Consider the following 19186-nt stretch of genomic DNA (forward strand, 5'->3'; position numbering starts at 1 on the left):
GGACTTATATGACCTGATGCTGAGTGAAAGGAGCAGAACCAGGAGAACTTTGTGCACAGCAACGACCACAGTGTGCGAGAGTTTCTTCTGGTAGACTTGGAATTTCGTAATAACACAAGAACTTCTTAAAAAAAAAAAATCCCAATGGTGGTTCTCAAGGCAAAATGCCTTCCACACTCAGAGAAAGAAATATGGAAGTCATTCACAGAATGTAGCAGATTATGTTCGTGTATGTGTATGTTTTTGTGTATCATGTTTTGATTTGTTATATGATTTCTTTCATTTATTTTAGTCTGACTACATAGCATGACTATAGTGAAAATATACTCAATAGGAAAGTATATGTAGAACCTATATAGAATTATATGCAGTCGTGGGGAGGGAGGGGGGTAGTGGGGGGTAGGTGTGGGGGGGATAAAATCTCAATTGTATGGCAGTGATTGTTAAACATTAAAAATTTAAAAAAAAATAAAAATTAAAAAAAAAAAGTCCTGGGAGATTGGCGCTGTTATTATCCCCATTTTACAGATGTGGAAACTGGGGCAAACAGAAGACAAATGACTTGCTCAGGATTACACAGCTAGGAAGTGTCTGGAACTGGATTTGAAATCAGGTCTTCCTGACTCCGGTCCTGGCCCTCTATCCACCGTGCCACCTAGGCGCTCCCAAGAAGTGTGGCGAGGGCAAATGCAGACTTGTTAACCAAGTCCCAAATGCCAGACATCGTAGCTCAAATAAAAAGGACCTTGCACACTAAAACGTACAGCAAATTTGTACAATTTATTATCACAAGTAATAGTTCAGGTTGTATTCCCTATACCAATGAAATTAAGGGTCTAATTATTTTTAAAAAGGGGTGACACAGATATTGGGAAAAAGAAGGTATGCTGAACAGTTAGCCTGCTGAGATTGGTACTACATATCCTTACCCAAAATGATAATACTGTTTGAGACAAAATACTGACCTAGAAGGACCATGGGTCTGACCCAGTCTGCCACTTATATTCTTCTGATATAAGCAGGCAGAAGATCATGGGGATTAGGTGAGAAAAAGACAAAGTGATAACTAATGAGAGCTAACAACACACTAATTACTCAAAAAACCCTGGCCGACAGGGCCAAACCATTCCTGATGTAGTTCTCAGTGATAAAGTACAGTTGTCTAGGCCTGGAACAGTAGCTTTCAGGATGTTAAAGACAAAGAATGGATCGTAAGCACTGATCAGGAATCAACTGTGGCTTAGGAAGTCCCACTATTACATGGAAAGTAAAGTCCCTACCACGTAAGTCATGAAAAGGAAGACAAGGAATGGGAAGAAAAATGAGACCAGAAGGCCTGGGTTCTAGTACTGACTCTGCCACTGGTCAGGAGTCTGACCATGGCCAAGGCAAATTCTCAGAACTGTAGTTTCTCCTTGGTAAAAGAAGGGGCAGGAACAGGTAATGCTATACAAGGTACCTTGCAGAACTAACATTTTATGTTGTCTGATTCTAATTAAAGAAAAAGAAAAGTTACAAAAAGATGTCAGGGCAAAAGCCAGTAGAGCTTAAAACCCAATATAACAGTTTTACTAGTAGTCCCTACTCAGCTGTCTGTGACAATGGACACTACTCTCTGAAGGTGGTGTCCTCTGAAGACCATCAAAATTCCATGGAGGTAAAAAAAAAAAAAAAGCAACTTAGAAATGAGGCACAATATGGAATGCATTTTTTAAAGAATATTTATTATCTCAAATACTAGGAATGAAGTGTAAGAAATGTTCTCATAAACTTCATGGTGCCAATTTTTTTCCTTAGATCTAACTGCTTTTATATAGAGAAGTACAAGTGAGGAAACTCCTCCCAATGCAACCCAAGGTGACTGTTCTACTATTTCTGCTCTCAGAGAGTTGTCTGGGGTACCATCACCATGCCCATGTACTAGCTCTCCCCCATGCCTTCCTCACCACTAGCTGATGTCCTTCACAGCTCTAACCTCCCTTTTGGTAAGAGGGCTTCCTGGCTCCCTTAGCTGCTAGTGCCTTCCTGCCACCTATCTTGACATATCGTCCGTGTACCCCGTTACTTATGTCTTCTCTCCCCCATATCAATGTCATCACCTTGAGAGCTCCTTCAGGACCAGCAGTTAGCACCGTACCTGGCACACAGGAAAGACTTAAAAAAATGCTTTGTGACTGAGTAAGAGGTCAGGAGGCTTGCCCAAAGGCACATTACGGACAGTGCATGTTAGAGGCAGGTCTTGCATCCAGGTTTTCCCACCTCTAAATTCAGCTCTTTATCCAATATACTGTGCTGTTGTGCGTCAACAACAAGGTTTAAACATGAGTGTGAGCCAATGTCTTGTTTCCATATTTTCTAATGGAAATCACATTAACTATTTCTACTACTGCTCCTTCCTGAAAAATCAATCGAAAGCATTTTGTTAAGTACTTACTATGTCCCAGGCACAGAGCTACTGTACACTAAAAAGAAGAATCTTGTGCTAAATTGGAGATAATCCAATAACCACGAGAGCCTGCCTTAGAGTCCTTCATAGTTTAACTGTGGAAAAGAGGTCTGGAGTTCTGAAAGCAAAAAGATAGGCAAAAGTTAATAGCCATTCTCAACATTTTGTCTTTATTTGTATGTTGAAATTGGTATGAAAAGAAAATTTTTCATAGAGACTTCCATATCTGAGAATTTGTCTTACGAATTCAATAATTTTAGTATCTATTCTACTCTTTTTCTCATTCAATTCTGTTTGGTTTCTAAGTTAAGAAGTGTGTTTCATTTGCATAAATGGTAACTATTCTGAGATAAGGGGGTGGGCTTTACCATTCATAACTATACATTTAAATTCTCTAGAGTATCATTCATACTTCAAATGGAGCAGGAAAAAAATACTCATTCAGTTTCACTTTAATGGTGACTAACACATGAAAGATAATAACGTTACATTCTGAAGGGCTAGGGGGTGGTCTCCAAATGCCAGCTATCAATTCCAATCACTGTAAGTTCATTATGCTCCAAACTGACCCAAGGACCACTGCCACTTCCTTTGACCTATTTCACCTATGGTGAAAAATGTGAAGATTGTGAGACATGCCTATTAAATAGGCTTTATAGAGTTATAAAGTATATGTGTACAGTGCCATCACAACATTAAAATATTTTACCAAATAATCTCAGAATAGAAATTAGCAAGGAAGCAACCTTTTAACCAAAACTCAATAATAGTTGCTCTCTAGGCATTGAATTTTTTAGCTAAGAATGAGCTCTTGGAAGGGAATATAAATGTAAGGGAATAGTAGTTCTTTACCCCTATCTAGTTTTAATCAGTGATAGAAATTGAATTTACACAGATCTGCATAAATTATTCAGTTGTCTGTGCTACTCTCATACATTTAAACTTAATAAAAACTTAATAAAATAAAATTTAAACTGAATAAAAATAACTTGGCTATCTTTAAAATTGTCATATCTTGATTTCTTCCCTCTGCCCCTGTTCTCCCCAACATGGCAGGGAGGAACAAGAGAGGAAAGTGTGTCTATCCAGCACACCTGGAGAGAACAACTGACATTTATATAGCTCTTAATGACTTAGAAAGAACTTTCCTCACAACAGGAGACTGGGAGAGAGTAACACAAATATTACTCCCATTTTACTGATGAACAACCTGAGGCTTAGAGACATGGGGTGGTCTGTCCAGGTTACAAAGCTAATACCTGAACCAAACTGGAATTCAGGTCTTTCACGCCCCTTCCTGCACCCTGGCCTCCATTCCCCATCTCTCTCTCTAGCCTCTGGGGCTCAGCACAGGCTGTCCTCGGTGCCTGAGATGTTCCTCCCTCTCACCTTGGCCTCTTGGCTTCCTCCTTAGAAGGCCATTCCCAGCTACACTAATGCAGTACTCCCCTTTCAGATTACCCTTATCTACCCTGGAAACATCTTCCTTGGACTCAACTTTACTACATGTTGTTGCTCCCATTATGTCCAACTCATGCGAGGGCAAGTACTAAGGATCCGTTTTTTTCTTTCTCTAGAACTTCACTCAGTGTTTAGCACACAGTTAGCACTACATAAATGCTTGTTGACAGACTGAGGTCTCAACTCCAAATCCAACGGTCTTTCTACTAGACCACACTGCTAAGTCTGCCCCACTTAACCCAAATGTCAAGATATCTCAGCCCTAACATAGAGAAGAGAAAAATGGCAACTAAACCAGGAGTTACAGAACGAGAAAAAGGAGGATGAATCATCACAATTATAATAACTCACATTTACGAAGGCTTACAAAGCATTCAACAAATTCCATTCAACACCTGTAAAGCATGTACCTGTACAAAGCACTACAAGAATATGCAGGGCTCAGAGTTTATTCACCCTGCTGCCACGCAAGTCCATACCCCGAAAACAGATTTCAAAGCGTCCCACCCTATACCCTGCACCATTTCCTCTGGCCCAGCCTCTATCAATCCTTCCTTTGCTTCCTATTCTGCCTCTTCCTGTCACTTCCAATGTGACTACTGGAAAACTGCTTTGTTTCTTTAGGCTTCAGTTTTCTCACTTGTCAAACGAAGGTGAATGAGGTTGCCTGAACAGGAGGCAAACCTCCAGTCACACCCACTCCAACAAAACACCCACGTATGAACCAGCATGAATCACAGTCAAGAAATCCAAAGAGAAACTACAGAAACAGACTTCTTCCACCCCAGAACTGGACAAAAAGTCAGCCAGAAACACAAAGGGAACAGGAAATGGGGGCTTGCTGCTCTTGAGTTGTTTCAGTCATATCCAACTCTTCGTGACCCTATTTGGGTCTGTTCTTGGAAAAGATACTGGAGCAGTTTGCCATTTCCTTCTCCAGCTCATTTTATAGACGAGGAAATTGAGGCAAACAGGGTGATGTGACTTGCCCAGGGTCACATGGCAAATAAGTGTCTAAGGTCTAAGGATACATTTGAACTCGGGTCTCCAGACTCCAGGCTTGGCATTGTATCCACTATACCACCTAGCTGCAGGAAAAAGACACCCTCCGGGATATCCAACAACACTTCCAGGTAACCAGTCTTCCAGGAGTATCAGAGACAGTGCATGTAATGTCTGATGACTTCCTCAGAGAAAGTCCCCTGGGATGGGACACACCGGGACTTGTGTCAGAAAACTCCAGAGTAAGGGCCTTGGAAGTCCCAGGGAACAGTGAGCACAGATCAGCTACCAGCATACAAGGTTCAGGCCAGGAACAGCCCAGACTCAAACCAATGGGCTCTTAGGTCACTAACAGTCTGTCTTAAAATGATCTGAGTGAGATCTAAAGACCCAGCGCTAAACCTCAAAGATTCAGGGGAGCCTATCCCTGGGAGGTGGAGGTCAATGAAAGAACCCAAAAGAGAGAAGACAAGGCCAAGTAGGGCCAACCTTCCCACTCAAAAATATAAGTAGTAAAGGTAAGGAGAAGTCTGGTTCTGGTCCAATGCCCCAAATCAGAAACTAATGTTGAAAATGAGTATATAAAGAAAACACTAACTAATATCAAGAATTATTACAAATCTAGAGATCCCTCAAAAGGAAAGAGCTACTCTGTAACAACTGAAAGCAGAGGTTCAACAGGAAAAAAAGGGATTTTCCACAAGGACTAAATGAACATCTAGAAGAAATGAAGCAAGAAATAAATAATAAAATAAAAGATTTAGAGGAAAAGAATTGGGAGAATGAGAAGCTTAGTAGAGAAAGTATTAATCTTTGCCTAAATAACAGACTCCCTGAAAACGGTAATAGACAAAATAGAAATCAATGACTCTATAAAATAATAAGAAATAAAATCAAACAACTGAAAAAATACAAGAAAACATAAGATATCTGATATCAAAATAATAGACCTGGAAAACAGATCAAGGCAAGAACATTTAAGAATTAGCTGACTCCTTGAAAACTATGATTTTAAGAAACCTGGACACTGCATTTCAAGAAATAACCAACAAACACTGCCCAGACCTACAAGAACCAGAGGGCAAAGTAAGGATAAGAAGAATTCATGAATTTCTCTGTAACTGAGAAACCTCTGCGTGTGTTCATCCTTCGTTGCCAAAGAAGACCATGCCATCAGAGAAATGATGACATGACTTGCACTGGACTTTGTTTTGAGTGAGGGAGGGTTGTGCAGGGTCACCAGCCTCTCTTCTCCTCCAGAGCCATCTGAATCCAGTGACCAGATATTCGTCAGGATGACTGGAGATGACCCAGGATGAGGCAACTGGGGTTAAGTGACTTGCCCAAGGTCACCCAGCTAGTGAGTGTCAAGTGTCTGAGGTGAGATTTGAACTCAGGTCCTCCTGACTCCTGCACTGGTGCTCTATCCACTGCACCACCTAGCTGCCCCAACAGAGAAACCTCTAATAAAGGTCTAATATACAAGATACACAATTAAAACAGATATACATATAAATAAAAGACCATAAACCATTATTCATAACAGTTCTCAAAAGAATTGTCAGCTCCTAACAACCACATGAAAGAACGCTTCAAATCACTAATAAGAGAGATACAAATTAAAACAACCCTAAAACTGCACCTTACACCAAGATCAGGAAGGGTGACAAAAGACGGTAATATTCAGTGGGGATGGGGTTGTAAGAAAATAGGCACACTACTAGTACACGCTACACTAGTCAAGCTGTGAGTAAGTACAACTATTATGGAAAGCAATCTGGAATCATGCAAATTAAGGTGTTAAGATATCCATGCCCTTTGACACAGGCTCTCCACTCCTTAGGCTTATACGCAAAAGAAATTGTTGATAAGAAGAAAGTCCTCATGCAAAACAAAATACAGCAGCACCGTTTGTGATTCCAAGAATTGGAAACAAAACGGATGCCTACAGAATGCATGATAGCTAAACAGACTGTAGTACATAAAGCAACGGACTATTACTGAGCATAAGAAATACCAAATGTGATGAGTTCATGCAGAAACATCTACATGAACCAAGGCTTACCGAGGTCAAGTAGAGCAAAGAAAACAACATACACAATGATGACAACAATGGAAATGAAAAAACCACAAAACAATCAAAAGTAAATGTTGCAAAATTATAAAGAAGAAACATGACTCAAGAGTTGAAACAGGAGAAGATACTCCTACGCCCTCCTTTTGTAGAGGGAGAATTTGCCAAGCATATACACTGAATATGTTTTCATTTTTCTAATGTATTAATCAGTTATGCTGATTTCCTTTCCTTTTCTTTTCTCAAAAAAAATATTGCTATATGGCATGACTGTGAGGAGAGAAAGGATACTAGGGGGAATTATGGCTATATAATAAAACAAAAGACATCAATAAAAACTTATTTTAAAAACAGGATCTACTTGGAAGAAACCCCAAAAGAAAAAATCCAGAGCTTCCAAATCAAAGAAAAAATAGTGTTAAGTATCCAGAAAGCAGTTCAAGTACCAAGGAAATCAGAATCACACAAGATCTAGCAACCTCCATGATAACTGAGAGGAGAACTTAGAACGTAATACTTCAAAAGGCAAAAGAGAGATAAGCTTAGAACCAAGAATCACTTCTCCTGCAAAACTGAGTATAATCCTACAGAGAAATAAATGGATCTTTAATAAAATAGAGAACTTTCATGCATTTCCAACAAAAAGAGCACAGAAGGAATTGTGGAATACAAATATAAGAATCCAGAGAAACCTAGAGGGATGAATTTATCTGACCAATTGGAAAGAGCTATATAATGATGTAATGTTAATATTCTAATGGAGGAAAGGACACAAGCAACCCTTGGGAACATTAATGTCTTCAAAATGCATTGGGGGAGTAAATAAGAAAAATTGAGGTATTAGAGATAGATTAACTCTGTTCAAAGAGCTTAAGCAGGGAAAGAGAAGGGAGGGCAAAAAAAAAAAAAGAAATACTCTTATGTGGAAAGGAAGAAGGAGATGGAATGTGTTATGTCTTATAATTGAAGAGCATATGAAGAAGAATATCCAAATACAGAGGAAACAAAGTGGAGGAATTAGGACATCAGTTAAATCTCATTGATCTTAAATGGAGAAAGAAGGGTTGAACACACATATAATGGTATGGTGTAGAGATTCACCAAACTCAAAGGGATAGGGAATGGGAATGAGTTAAGAGGGAGCATAATATTAGGAGAGACTAAGTACAAGCAAAACAAACTTCCTGTTCCTGAAGCAGGGATTTAAAAAGAAAAGAACTGCCTCTTAGACAAGTAAAGAATGGCTGGACAAATTGTGGTATGGAATGGAATATAACTGCACCATAATAAACGATGAAAGATAATTTCAGAGGATCCTGGGTAGTATGAACTAATGCTGAGTGAAATGAACAAAACCAGGGGAACAATTTATATAAATACAGCAAAGTTATAAAGAAAAACAACTTTGAAAGACTTAAGAACTCTGATCAGTGCAATAACAACGTCCGCACAGGAACCATGATGAAGCAAGTCACCTCCTCCTGACAGAAAGGTGATGAGCACAAGGTGCAGTAACACAGATTTGGACACTAAGCAGTATTTTTTTGACTACACTTATTTGTTACAAGTATGTTTTTCTCCTCTTTCCTCTCAATTTTTAATGGGGGAAAGGTTAGCAACAGTGATTTTAAAGACGGCAATTTTTAAATGCATAGAACAAAAGAAGTTCCAAAGAAAGCACAGAGAAGCAGGTTAGTTTTAAAAGACACAAGGAGAATTTATTATGTGTTTTTTCTTAAAAAGCAAGCAATGGAGATTCAGAGTTTCATACACAATACTTCTTTGTGTTCTAGAGCAGGGCTTCTTAAACTTTTTCCACTTGTGACCCTAAATGGGGTCAGAACCCATGATTTAAGATATGCTGTTCTACAATGGGTATAAATTGCTCTTTTGGGTGGTATTTTAAGTTCAGAATAAAATTTTTTCAACCTTCAAAGAAGGGAAAAAAATTAAAGTTGAAAGAAAAATAGAAAAGATAAGGAATGGGTTTAACCTAGGTGATCTCTTCCAGAGATCTATCTATGATTCTGCTTCTACAACTATCATCTTAATTTGGTCAAAATGCTAAAGTGGAAAGAGCATGACTGACCTGTGCTTCCCCTTGGAATTGATCATCATTTTCCACACAGTCACTATGTATGTAAGGGGATGAAGTGAAAGATTTGTGGTGGTAAGGTTTTCTTCTAATAATGAACCAGAGCTCCTGAAGTAGCTATCCAGTGAAACCATGCCAATCCTAAGAATGAACTATGACACAAAGACAGCTCTCTCACCTCTTAATAAACTTGGATTCCTTTAACTCATTCTACACGCCCCACTACAAGAACCGCAACATATCATCCAACACTTGACATCAAATATTATGGGATAAAAAAGAAAAGCCAGAATCTGTTCATCCTGGGGATATCTTGAACACCCCACTCCTAGGATACATAATTGTATTAGACATAAATTCACAGTTAAGCTAAAATGATATTCCTGACCAATTCCACCACTGATAAATATTTTTGAAATATCAAGAAATGTGTTAGAAAGAAGTAGAAGAGAACCTGGGACAATCTGATTAAGACTTGCTCCTACAGAAGCCAAGAAAGGGACTTTTGGAGGGACAGGAAAAGGGTAAAAGTACCTTTTTAGATATTTTGGACTATTCATGTGGGGGACAGATTTCAGTACTCAAAAAAAAGTGGCTGGGCAGTATGTAGGATTCTATGGGACTTGTCCCATTGATATGGCTTTAGCTAAGTAATCTTTCAAGCTCTAGCGATGCAGGTGGAACTCACTTTACAAACTTCATATGGCCCTGAAAAGTGCCTACAGGATAAAACAGGAACTCTACTGTGGGGCATTTAATCTCACTCCAACCTACCTTTCCAGGTTGACTAGACATTACTTTTCATGCAATCTACATTCCAGCCAAAACGTCCTACTTTGCTGTTCCTCATATAAGGCATTCTATTTCTTGCTTCCACAACTTTGCTGGGGCTATACAGAGTAAGGAGACACGGGGGACAGAATGTCACTAGCATCCTTTGTTTTCCTTCTGAGCCCATTTATCAGATCTTACAAGAAGTATGTCCTGATCCCTCCCCAGAAATCCCTTTTTATATATTTTATGTTTACTTATCTGTTTACATGTTGCTCTTCCTTCAACAGAGTCTAAGCTTTTTGAAGGGAGGGAACATTTCATTTTTGTCCCTGTATCTCCAGGCCTAGCACAGTAATCGGCACTAAGTAGCTTCTTAATAAGTTCTTGCTGAATGAAAGAATATAAATTTAACCTTGGTAAACACTAAGCCTACAGAAGACTTTTTCTGTTTAAATTTTGTAGTGAATCCTTTTATAAAGTGAATAATTATCCTTAATTTGTGTTTTATAAATCTAGATTTTCATATCAGTTACATGTAAAAGTGAAGTACATCAATGATTTAAATTAAAAATATATTGTAGCATATTTTTCTTCTTCATTTTAGCACATTCTACCCCGGTGCCCCATCAGAGTGTGAAGGAGACCCTGAGTTCCTAAAGGCTACAACAGTAGGTAATATACAAGCTGTAATGGGTCTCACCAAGCTAAAAAGGGTCTGAGTAAGTCTAAAGAGGCTTATAGCAGTTTTCCCACTTAATTCCTATGCAAGTCACTTCTCTGGATCTCAATTTTCTTATCTGTAAAATAAGGAAAGGTTAGCCTAGACGATCTCCAAGGTCCTTTCTAGCTCTAAAATCTCTGATTGTGGGCTCACCAGAAGGTGGGTTTAAGCAACTTTTTAAAACAAATTTCACTAGCAGAACTACAGCAGTGATGATATTATAACTAAAGACTCATTTTATTTGCAAATCAACTCTAAAATTCTAAAAATCTAGGGATCTCCTGGTTCTGCTCCTGAGAATTCAGGAGATTAGCTTTTCTCCAATACAAACAGGCAAATGCATTGCTGAGCAATTCTTTCACTTACCAAAAGTCACTACATAACATAAAATATAAAATAAGCAATTTCTTTTGACAACAGACATAAATTGAACACGTTATGGTGTTGTTCAACTGTAAAGTGCCTTTTGCCCTATCCTGTATTTAGATCAAGATTAATTCCACTGAAGTTGAAACCACTAACTAGAATCATAGTTAAAATATACTACAAGACTGACTTGGTAATTATGTCAAGAGAAAGAGTTATGTTACTGATGAATCACCTGTACAGTGAAACATTCTGAATTGTTTTTTTAATTGTCTTGTGGAGCTTAGGAAAAAAAATTTATTTGATCTTGTAATATAATTTCCACTGAACAAGTTACAATTGACTTTTTCCATGACAGCAGCCTCTGACAGGGACAACTCAGAAGACATTTAAACAGGAATAAGTTTCACATGCTTTCCTTCCTCCTAGTTATCAGCTTCTTTTTTCTGGTTTTTCAAACAAAGAAAAATGTGGTAGCTCTGCTGCTTAAAGACACTCCCTTCTCAGCCGTTTCCTTCTGGTCCCTTCTCCAAAAAGGCTCCTCCCACCCCAAAGTGACAGGAGAACCCTCCCCACACCAGTCTGGCCCAGTGGCCAGGATTAATCAAAGCTTCAGATCTAGAGAAAAGTTGTAGTTTATAAAGCCAAACTGATCCGGAGAAGGTACTCAACCTTCTGGAGGTCAGATAACAGAGTGCACAAAGAAATGCCCAGGCTTATAGGCAGGCTTTCATCCCAAGGTCTCCAAACTTTGTACAAACAGGAAGTTTTATAGAGACCCAACTCCAGTGAAATGCAGCTCTGGGGAGGGAGAAAAGGAAGCTGTGGGCCAGGAAGCCTTCACTTCCATTGTTGGAATAACTCTTTCCTAATGGCAACTCTGCTAACCATGACTGAGGCGGTAGCCTCTAGAACTGAGGAGCTGTGAGCTAGTATTGATTACAAGTTAGTGTGTTGTTCAGTAGCTTCTAAGGGGCCTAAACGACGAGACCCTGTCCTCCCAAACTTCCCTAGCCCCTAACCACCAAATGGCTGCCTAGTACCTCTATGTGCCTAAATTTGTTAGGGGCAGCCCCAAGCACTGAGAACAAGCCTTCCTCAGGCTTGCAAAATCTTCTGACTAGGTCCAGTAAGGAGGTAACATTCTCCCTAATGCCTTTCCTTAGACAAAGATGTCTCCTTAACCTCACTAAGCCAATATCTTCCCATGAGAAAATGTATATGAAACCAATGAGTGAAATAGGGGTATCTGAGAGGCAAAAAATGTCAGAAAACGAACAATGGACTTAGAATCAGAAGGCACAAGTTAAAATCTCATCACTAACATCTACCAACTGCATGACCTTGGGGAGTAACCTGTATTTGAGCCAACTCCTCAGTAACAAATGAGGTAAATAGCAACACCACCTACTTGCCAGGGTTCCTAATAAGCACTAAAGGAGAGAGCTGACTTCATACAGTACTCTCAGATGGAGTCAGTCCCCAGGACCCCCCAGAATCTATGAAATGACAAGGGAGCCCCAGCACAAGACTGATAGGGGGCAGGGTCACACTCACACAGAATCCTAAGGCATGGGACACTAGCTGAGGAAGTGCCCACACTAATGAGATCATAGAGCATTTGGAAAACTTACAGTACGTGCCACGTGTGTTATTTCGTTGCATCCCCTAATGCCCTGCATGTGGAAAACACTTAATAAATGTTTGCTGAATAAAACGGAACAGAAAATCCACAGCATTTTGTTTTAAGTCTTGGGTAAGCCCAATCACATCCTTCAAGAGCCTTCAGAATGCCTCTCCTCCATGATTCCCTCTGAGGCAATCCTTGACCATAAGGCTTTATGATTCTTGGTGGCAACACCCAGAATCAAACTAATCCAAGTGCACCTCCAGGGCTTACATCTACATGGAAGGTGTAGTGGCTATCCCCATAGGCCCCTTCAGTACTCTTAGGGGAGTCTTGGCTAAGTGACAATGTCGTACTTGCTTTGGCAAGTTTTATTATCCTCCCAATCTTTACTGTGGACCTTCATACATGAGGCAGTCTGTGAGATAGCCCCAGTATCCCTGCTATGTCCAATCCCATCAGTCTGTGAGAGAGATGGCCATGGTGTTGTCCCATAGCCCCATCACACTAGCCCTCACCTGCCTTTGGGTTAACTCAGTAAATCCCCCACCCACATCTTTGTGGAAAGACCTTGAAAGCATACACTGTCTTCTCTTACCTGTCTGTGGACCAGCCATAAGATGCCTCACACACTCATCTCTCTTTGGGGCAGCCCTGATAGGCCCCTGTCCTACCTCCCTATCAGACAGGTCTGACACTCCATCTCACTCAATCCCACATCTTTAACATTCTGTAGGCTTTCCTACTTCCCTGTGGGGCAACCATTTGAACCCCTCATACACTCCTCTCCCTAGAGTGGCCCTGGCAGGTCCTCATATCCCAATTTCCCAACTCTCAAGGGAGCAGTCCTGATTTATTCCAGCACTTCCATCCTCCCTGTCCACAAGATGACTCTGAAATTATGGAGCATCCCACCATTTGTTCCCTTTACATAACTATGGACCAGGTCCTGGTACGCCTCACATCTCTCTTAAGGGCAACTCTTGTAGTCCCATCCCCACCCCACTCTCACCTCCTTATGGAAAAGCCTTGGACACTCCCAGATGCACACCTACCATGGGCCCTTCCGTGGTAGCCCCTATTCTTCCATTTTCCTGTGCCTAGGGGCAGCCTTGGAACACAAACACGAACACAAACACACACACACATGTAATTGGGGTAGGCCTGGATTCCCCACATACACTTCTCTTTGGCTAGCACTGGTGCTGTCTCCCTCACCATTTTATATCTCTATTTGGGGCAGCCCTTGTAGCCCTCACCCCATTTTCATTTCCCTAGGGTATAGCCTTCTTATTCCCCCACCTACATCTTTTATGGACTGCCCCTTATATTGCCCAGGTCCACCTCCCTATGAGATGGTCATCACAGTGCCATAACCTCACCTCCCTTCCCCTATGGGTAATCTCTGGTATATTCTACCAGTCCCATTCTCACCTGTGGGCAGGCCTTGGTACTGTCCCCATCCACCTGACTATGGGACAGGCCTAGTTCCGCCCTCCCCCATGTCTCTGCATGATCCCTGTGGCTTCCTCACTTCCCTATGGGTGGCTAGAGCATTCCCACACCCACATGTCTAGGGACTGGCTCAGGTAGTCTGGGGGGCAGCCCTGATAAGGCCTCGTTTCCCAATGGGGTGGCCTTAGGAACTCCTGCCTCTTTATGGGACAGACCCAGTCTAGATCAGTCTTTGAGGCAGCCATGATAGGAACTCTTCCTTTACCCTTTCCTATGTAACAGCCTTAGTACATTCCTTCTCATTCCCTATGGGATGGCCCTGACATCCAGCCCCACATAGCTATGGGTCAGGCCTTTGTCTGACTGTGGAGAAGACCTAGTACCTTCTAAAACCCACGTCTGTCTTTGGGGCAGCCTGGGCACTCCATTTACATTTAAGGAGGTCCAGGTGTATGTCGGGGGGGGGGCACCTCTTTAATTCCCTAAGGGACAGATCTGGTACCCACCTGTACCTTTCCATAGGGAAGATCTGTTCTACCCTGCTCACTCTCCTACGGGGCAGCCCTGGTACCCACCAGCACAACTCCAAAAGGAGGCTAACTCCACCATGGGGCAAGCAGGGACTCCTTGTTCACTTCCCCATTTGGGGTGGGGAGGCCATGAATCCCTTGCTCATTTCTTCATGGCTCTCATGGAGCAGCCCTGGGACCCCTGCTTACTTCCTCATCCTGCTCTTTCCCTTATGGGACAGCCCTGGGACCCCTGCTCACTCCCTTACAGGACAGCCTGGGACACCTGCTCACTCCCTTATGGACAGCCTGGGACCTCTGCTCATTCCCTTACAGGACAGCCTGGGACCCCTGCTTACTCCCCTACGGGACAGCCTGGGACTCCTGCTTACTCCCTTACGGGACAGCCTGGGACTCCTGCTCACTCCCTTATGGACAACCTGGGATCCCTGCTTACTCCCCTTCGGGACAGCCTGGGACTCCTGCTCACTCCCTTATGGACAGCCTGGGACCTCTGCTCATTCCCTTACAGGACAGCCTGGGACCCCTGCTTACTCCCCTACGGGACAGCCTGGGACACCTGCTCACTCCCTTATGGACAGCCTGGGACCTCTGCTCATTCCCTTACAGGACAGCCTGGGACCCCTGCTTACTCCCCTATGGGACAGCCTGGGACACCTGCTCACTCCCTTATGGACAGCCTGGGACCTCTGCTCATTCCCTTACAGGACAGCCTGGGACCCCTGCTTACTCCCCTACGGGACAGCCTGGGACTCCTGCTTACTCCCCTACGGGACAGCCTGGGACACCTGCTCACTCCCTTACAGGACAGCCTGGGACCCCTGCTCACTCCCCTCCGGGACAGCCTGGGACCCCTGCTCACTCTCCTACGGGACAGCCTGGGACCCCTGCTCACTCCCTTACAGAACAGCCTGGGACCCCCGCTCACTCCCCTACGGGACAGCCTGGGACCCCCCGCTCACTCCCTTACAGGACAGCCTGGGACCCCTGCTCACTCCCTTATGGACAGCCTGGGACCTCTGCTCATTCCCTTACAGGACAGCCTGGGACCCCTGCTTACTCCCCTACGGGACAGCCTGGGACTCCTGCTCACTCCCTTATGGACAACCTGGGATCCCTGCTTACTCCCCTTCGGGACAGCCTGGGACTCCTGCTCACTCCCTTATGGACAGCCTGGGACCTCTGCTCATTCCCTTACAGGACAGCCTGGGACCCCTGCTTACTCCCCTACGGGACAGCCTGGGACTCCTGCTTACTCCCTTACGGGACAGCCTGGGACTCCTGCTCACTCCCTTATGGACAACCTGGGATCCCTGCTTACTCCCCTTCGGGACAGCCTGGGACTCCTGCTCACTCCCTTACAGGACAGCCTGGGACCCCTGCTCACTTCCCTCCGGGACAGCCTGGGACCCCTGCTCACTCTCCTATGGGACAGCCTGGGACCCCTGCTCACTCCCTTACAGAACAGCCTGGGACCCCCGCTCACTCCCCTACGGGACAGCCTGGGACCCCCGCTCACTCCCTTACAGGACAGCCTGGGACCCCTGCTTACTCCCTTATGGACAGCCTGGGACCTCTGCTCATTCCCTTACAGGACAGCCTGGGACCCCCGCTCACTCCCCTACGGGACAGCCTGGGACCCCTGCTCACTCCCTTATGGACAACCTGGGATCCCTGCTCACTCCCCTACGGGACAGCCTGGGACTCCTGCTCACTCCCTTACGGGACAGCCTGGGACCCCCGCTCACTCCCCTACGGGACAGCCTGGGACCCCCGCTCACTCCCCTACGGGACAGCCTGGGACCCCCGCTCACTCCCTTACAGGACAGCCCGGGACTCCTGCTGGCTCCCCGTGGAGCTGGCCCTGCTCTTGCCCCCCACCCCTGCCCAGTGCATGCCCGCTCAGACCCGTCGGACCCTCGGACGCCGGCCCCGGCCCGGCCAGGCCCGGTCCCGCCAGAAGCCGCCCTCTCCCGGGCCAGGAGAACTTGCTGCTCACCTGGCCTCCGAAAGAGCCAACCGCGGCAGGCCCTGACGCCCCCTCTGCCCGCAGCCGCGGTCCGCAGGGTGGTCTAGCCCCCCGGCGGCTGCAGCCACTCTGGCCTGCGGTCCCTCCCTCAGCTCGCTACGCCCCCGGCCGCACTCGCCAGATCGGCGTCCGCCATTACGCGCTCCCCTCCCGGAGACATAGCCCCACCCCGGCACCAGATCTGATTGGTTTACAGCCCCGCCCGCTCGGAGCTTCCAGCTCTTTCATTGGTCTTCACGGAGCGCCTGTCAAACTGATACGCAAACGACGTACTCCGCAGGCACTGCCCCGGGAGCTCCACCCGAAAGACTTCCGCAAATGGAGTAAACAGGACGGAGGAGACCAAGTGAAGTTCAAGGCGGGGTACGAGCAAGTCAACTTCCTAAATGAAAGTACGGAAACGCTGCTTCTGAAGGGCAGATGCTCTTTGAAAACATTTTAGGCGGTGGTTTATTGGCAACGGTTCTAGGAAAACGTGCGCAGGAAGCGAAGGAATGAGCTGGGCCCCCGAACTTCCTTCTGTGTACCCTCCAGGTTTCAGTTGGTTTTGCCCAGTCCCTCCTCCCGGCTTCTGACTCGGGCTAGGTGGGAACTGGAAAGTTGAGTCACGGCCTCGTCCCGGGGTCTGGCTCGAGCACACCCAGGGCGGGGACGGGCTCTGCGGAGGAGGGGTCCCCACGTGGCGGAGAAGTGAGCTGTCTAAGGCACGCCCCTGGGCCCCCGCGCTTTTCAGAATTCCTTCCTCGGAGAACTTGTGACCCAGGTGGACCCCCTGCCCTTCGCCACCACGGCTGGGGACCCCCCGTGTCCGCTCCGCTCGATCCGATGAACTTGTGCTAAGCTTTCTCTTGTTCTGGGCTGGGGGGTGGAAAGGGCTCGTAGACAAAACTACCCGCCCTTCAAGACTTTAAAATCTAATAGATGGTGCTGTACCGGTGCTCGGGAAACTTCAGTGGTCAGGGAGTCTGCAAGCATGTATTAGACGCTGTCAGTGTGCGGGGCATGATGGTATAAACCCTGGAGACGCAAAGACAGACGGAAAGAAAGGAGAACACGCACACACTCGCGGGAAGGAATGGGGTGGGGAGGGAAGGGAGAAGAAGTTGAGATGGAGAAGTTCAGAGTAGCGCACCCCTGGTGAGAAATGAGGATCCCCCTCCCCCCGCAGTCAGCCTGGGCACCCTCCTTCAGTGGAGGTTCAGCGAGGTGCTTTTCACCCTCCAGAGTCCAGTCAGAGAAAGGGGTCCCCAAGGCTGAAGGCAAGCTCCAGGGCTGAAGGGATCTTCTGGAGCATCGTGGAGAAATCCAGGATATGATTCAAACTGCTTTGGCATTTAAAGCCCTTCATCCAAGCTGATTAATCATTACTTCACCCTCGCTAAGGCTACGTTACCTCCTTCTGAGATTACCTCCAATTTATCCTGTTTATATTTTATTTGCATGAAGTCAAAGCATTTATTAAGCACCTACTGTGTGCGGAGCTGGGGACACACAGAAAGGCATCAGATGGTGAACTTCTTGAGGTCAGGGGCAGTTTTCCCCATTTCTTTGTATCACCAGGGCTCAGCACAGTGTCTGGCACATGGTGGGTTTATAAATTCCTGTTGACAGGATTTGAAACTGACCGACTTAATTCCAGGTGTAAGACATTCCACTTCATATCTCCGTAATGTCTGTCTCTTCAGGCTACACTCCTGACTCTCTGGACTTTTCATTTCTTTATTCCCCTTTTACCTACTCCATCACTGTCTTTCCTTCTAGTGATAATAATAACAACTAATATATAGCCCTTAGGATGTGCCAGGCACTGTGCTAAAGCATTTTATTTGATCCTCATAACAACCCTGGGAGGTAGGTGTTGTGATTGTCCCCATTTTACAGATGGGGAAACTGAGGCAAACAGTTTGACTGACTTGCCAAGGGTCCTACAGCTAGCAGGTATCTGAGGCCAGATTTGAACTTAGGTCTTCCTGACTCCAAACTACTTCTGTTGGTATTTCTATTTCTAGCACTGTAGTATATGGTAAGCATTTAATAAATGCGAGACTTGATTTAACTGGTGCCTCAGCCCACTGAGAATGCCTACCAACCACTGCCCCTTTGAGGCTCAGCCCAAATACCGCTTCCTATAAGAAAACTTTCCTGATTTCTCTCCTCAGTAAGGAAGAACACTAATCTCCTTGAGGGAAAGGACTGCTCTATTTTTGACTTTGTATTCCCATCAGTTAGTACAGCGTCTCGCACATAATCGGTTTGTTGCCATTGTCTTGTCGTTTCAGTCAGGTACAACTCTTTGTGACATATCAAGGTGTTCCTTGGCCAAGATACTGGAGCGGTTTGCCATTCTTTCTCCAGCTCATTTTACATATGAACAAACTGAGGCAAACAGGGCTCAGTGACTTTCCGTAGTCAAGTGTCTAAGGCTACACTGGAACTCAGGAAGATGACTTTTCCTGATTCCAAGCCCAGTGCTCTATCCATGGTACCACTTAGCTGCCCTAACATTTGATGTAGGAGGTGTTCAGGGAGATCTAGCACATCCAATGTAAAGGCTGTGGAGCTCTTTTCAGGGTTGTTCATCCACCTTTGGTGTCCATCTTCACCCA

At 44.7% G+C, this 19186-nt stretch overlaps 1 protein-coding gene across 2 annotated transcripts in view; it reads right to left on the reverse strand.

Annotated features, from left to right (window-relative positions):
* Nucleotides 1-16637, reverse strand: part of WASF2 (WASP family member 2) — a 79101-nt gene extending 62464 nt beyond the window's left edge. The window contains exon 1 of one of the 2 annotated variants that reach the window (XM_072609520.1): nt 16551-16637. The gene's annotated coding sequence lies outside the window, so the exon portion shown is untranslated. Of the gene's footprint in view, nt 1-2434; nt 2519-16550 lie in introns of those variants that run through there. The other variant, XM_072609521.1, reaches the window with a different exon arrangement.
* Between the last annotated feature and the right edge of the window lie 2549 nt (nt 16638-19186).

Source organism: Notamacropus eugenii, chromosome 5, assembly GCF_028372415.1.
Source record: "Notamacropus eugenii isolate mMacEug1 chromosome 5, mMacEug1.pri_v2, whole genome shotgun sequence".
NCBI lineage: Eukaryota > Metazoa > Chordata > Mammalia > Diprotodontia > Macropodidae > Notamacropus > Notamacropus eugenii.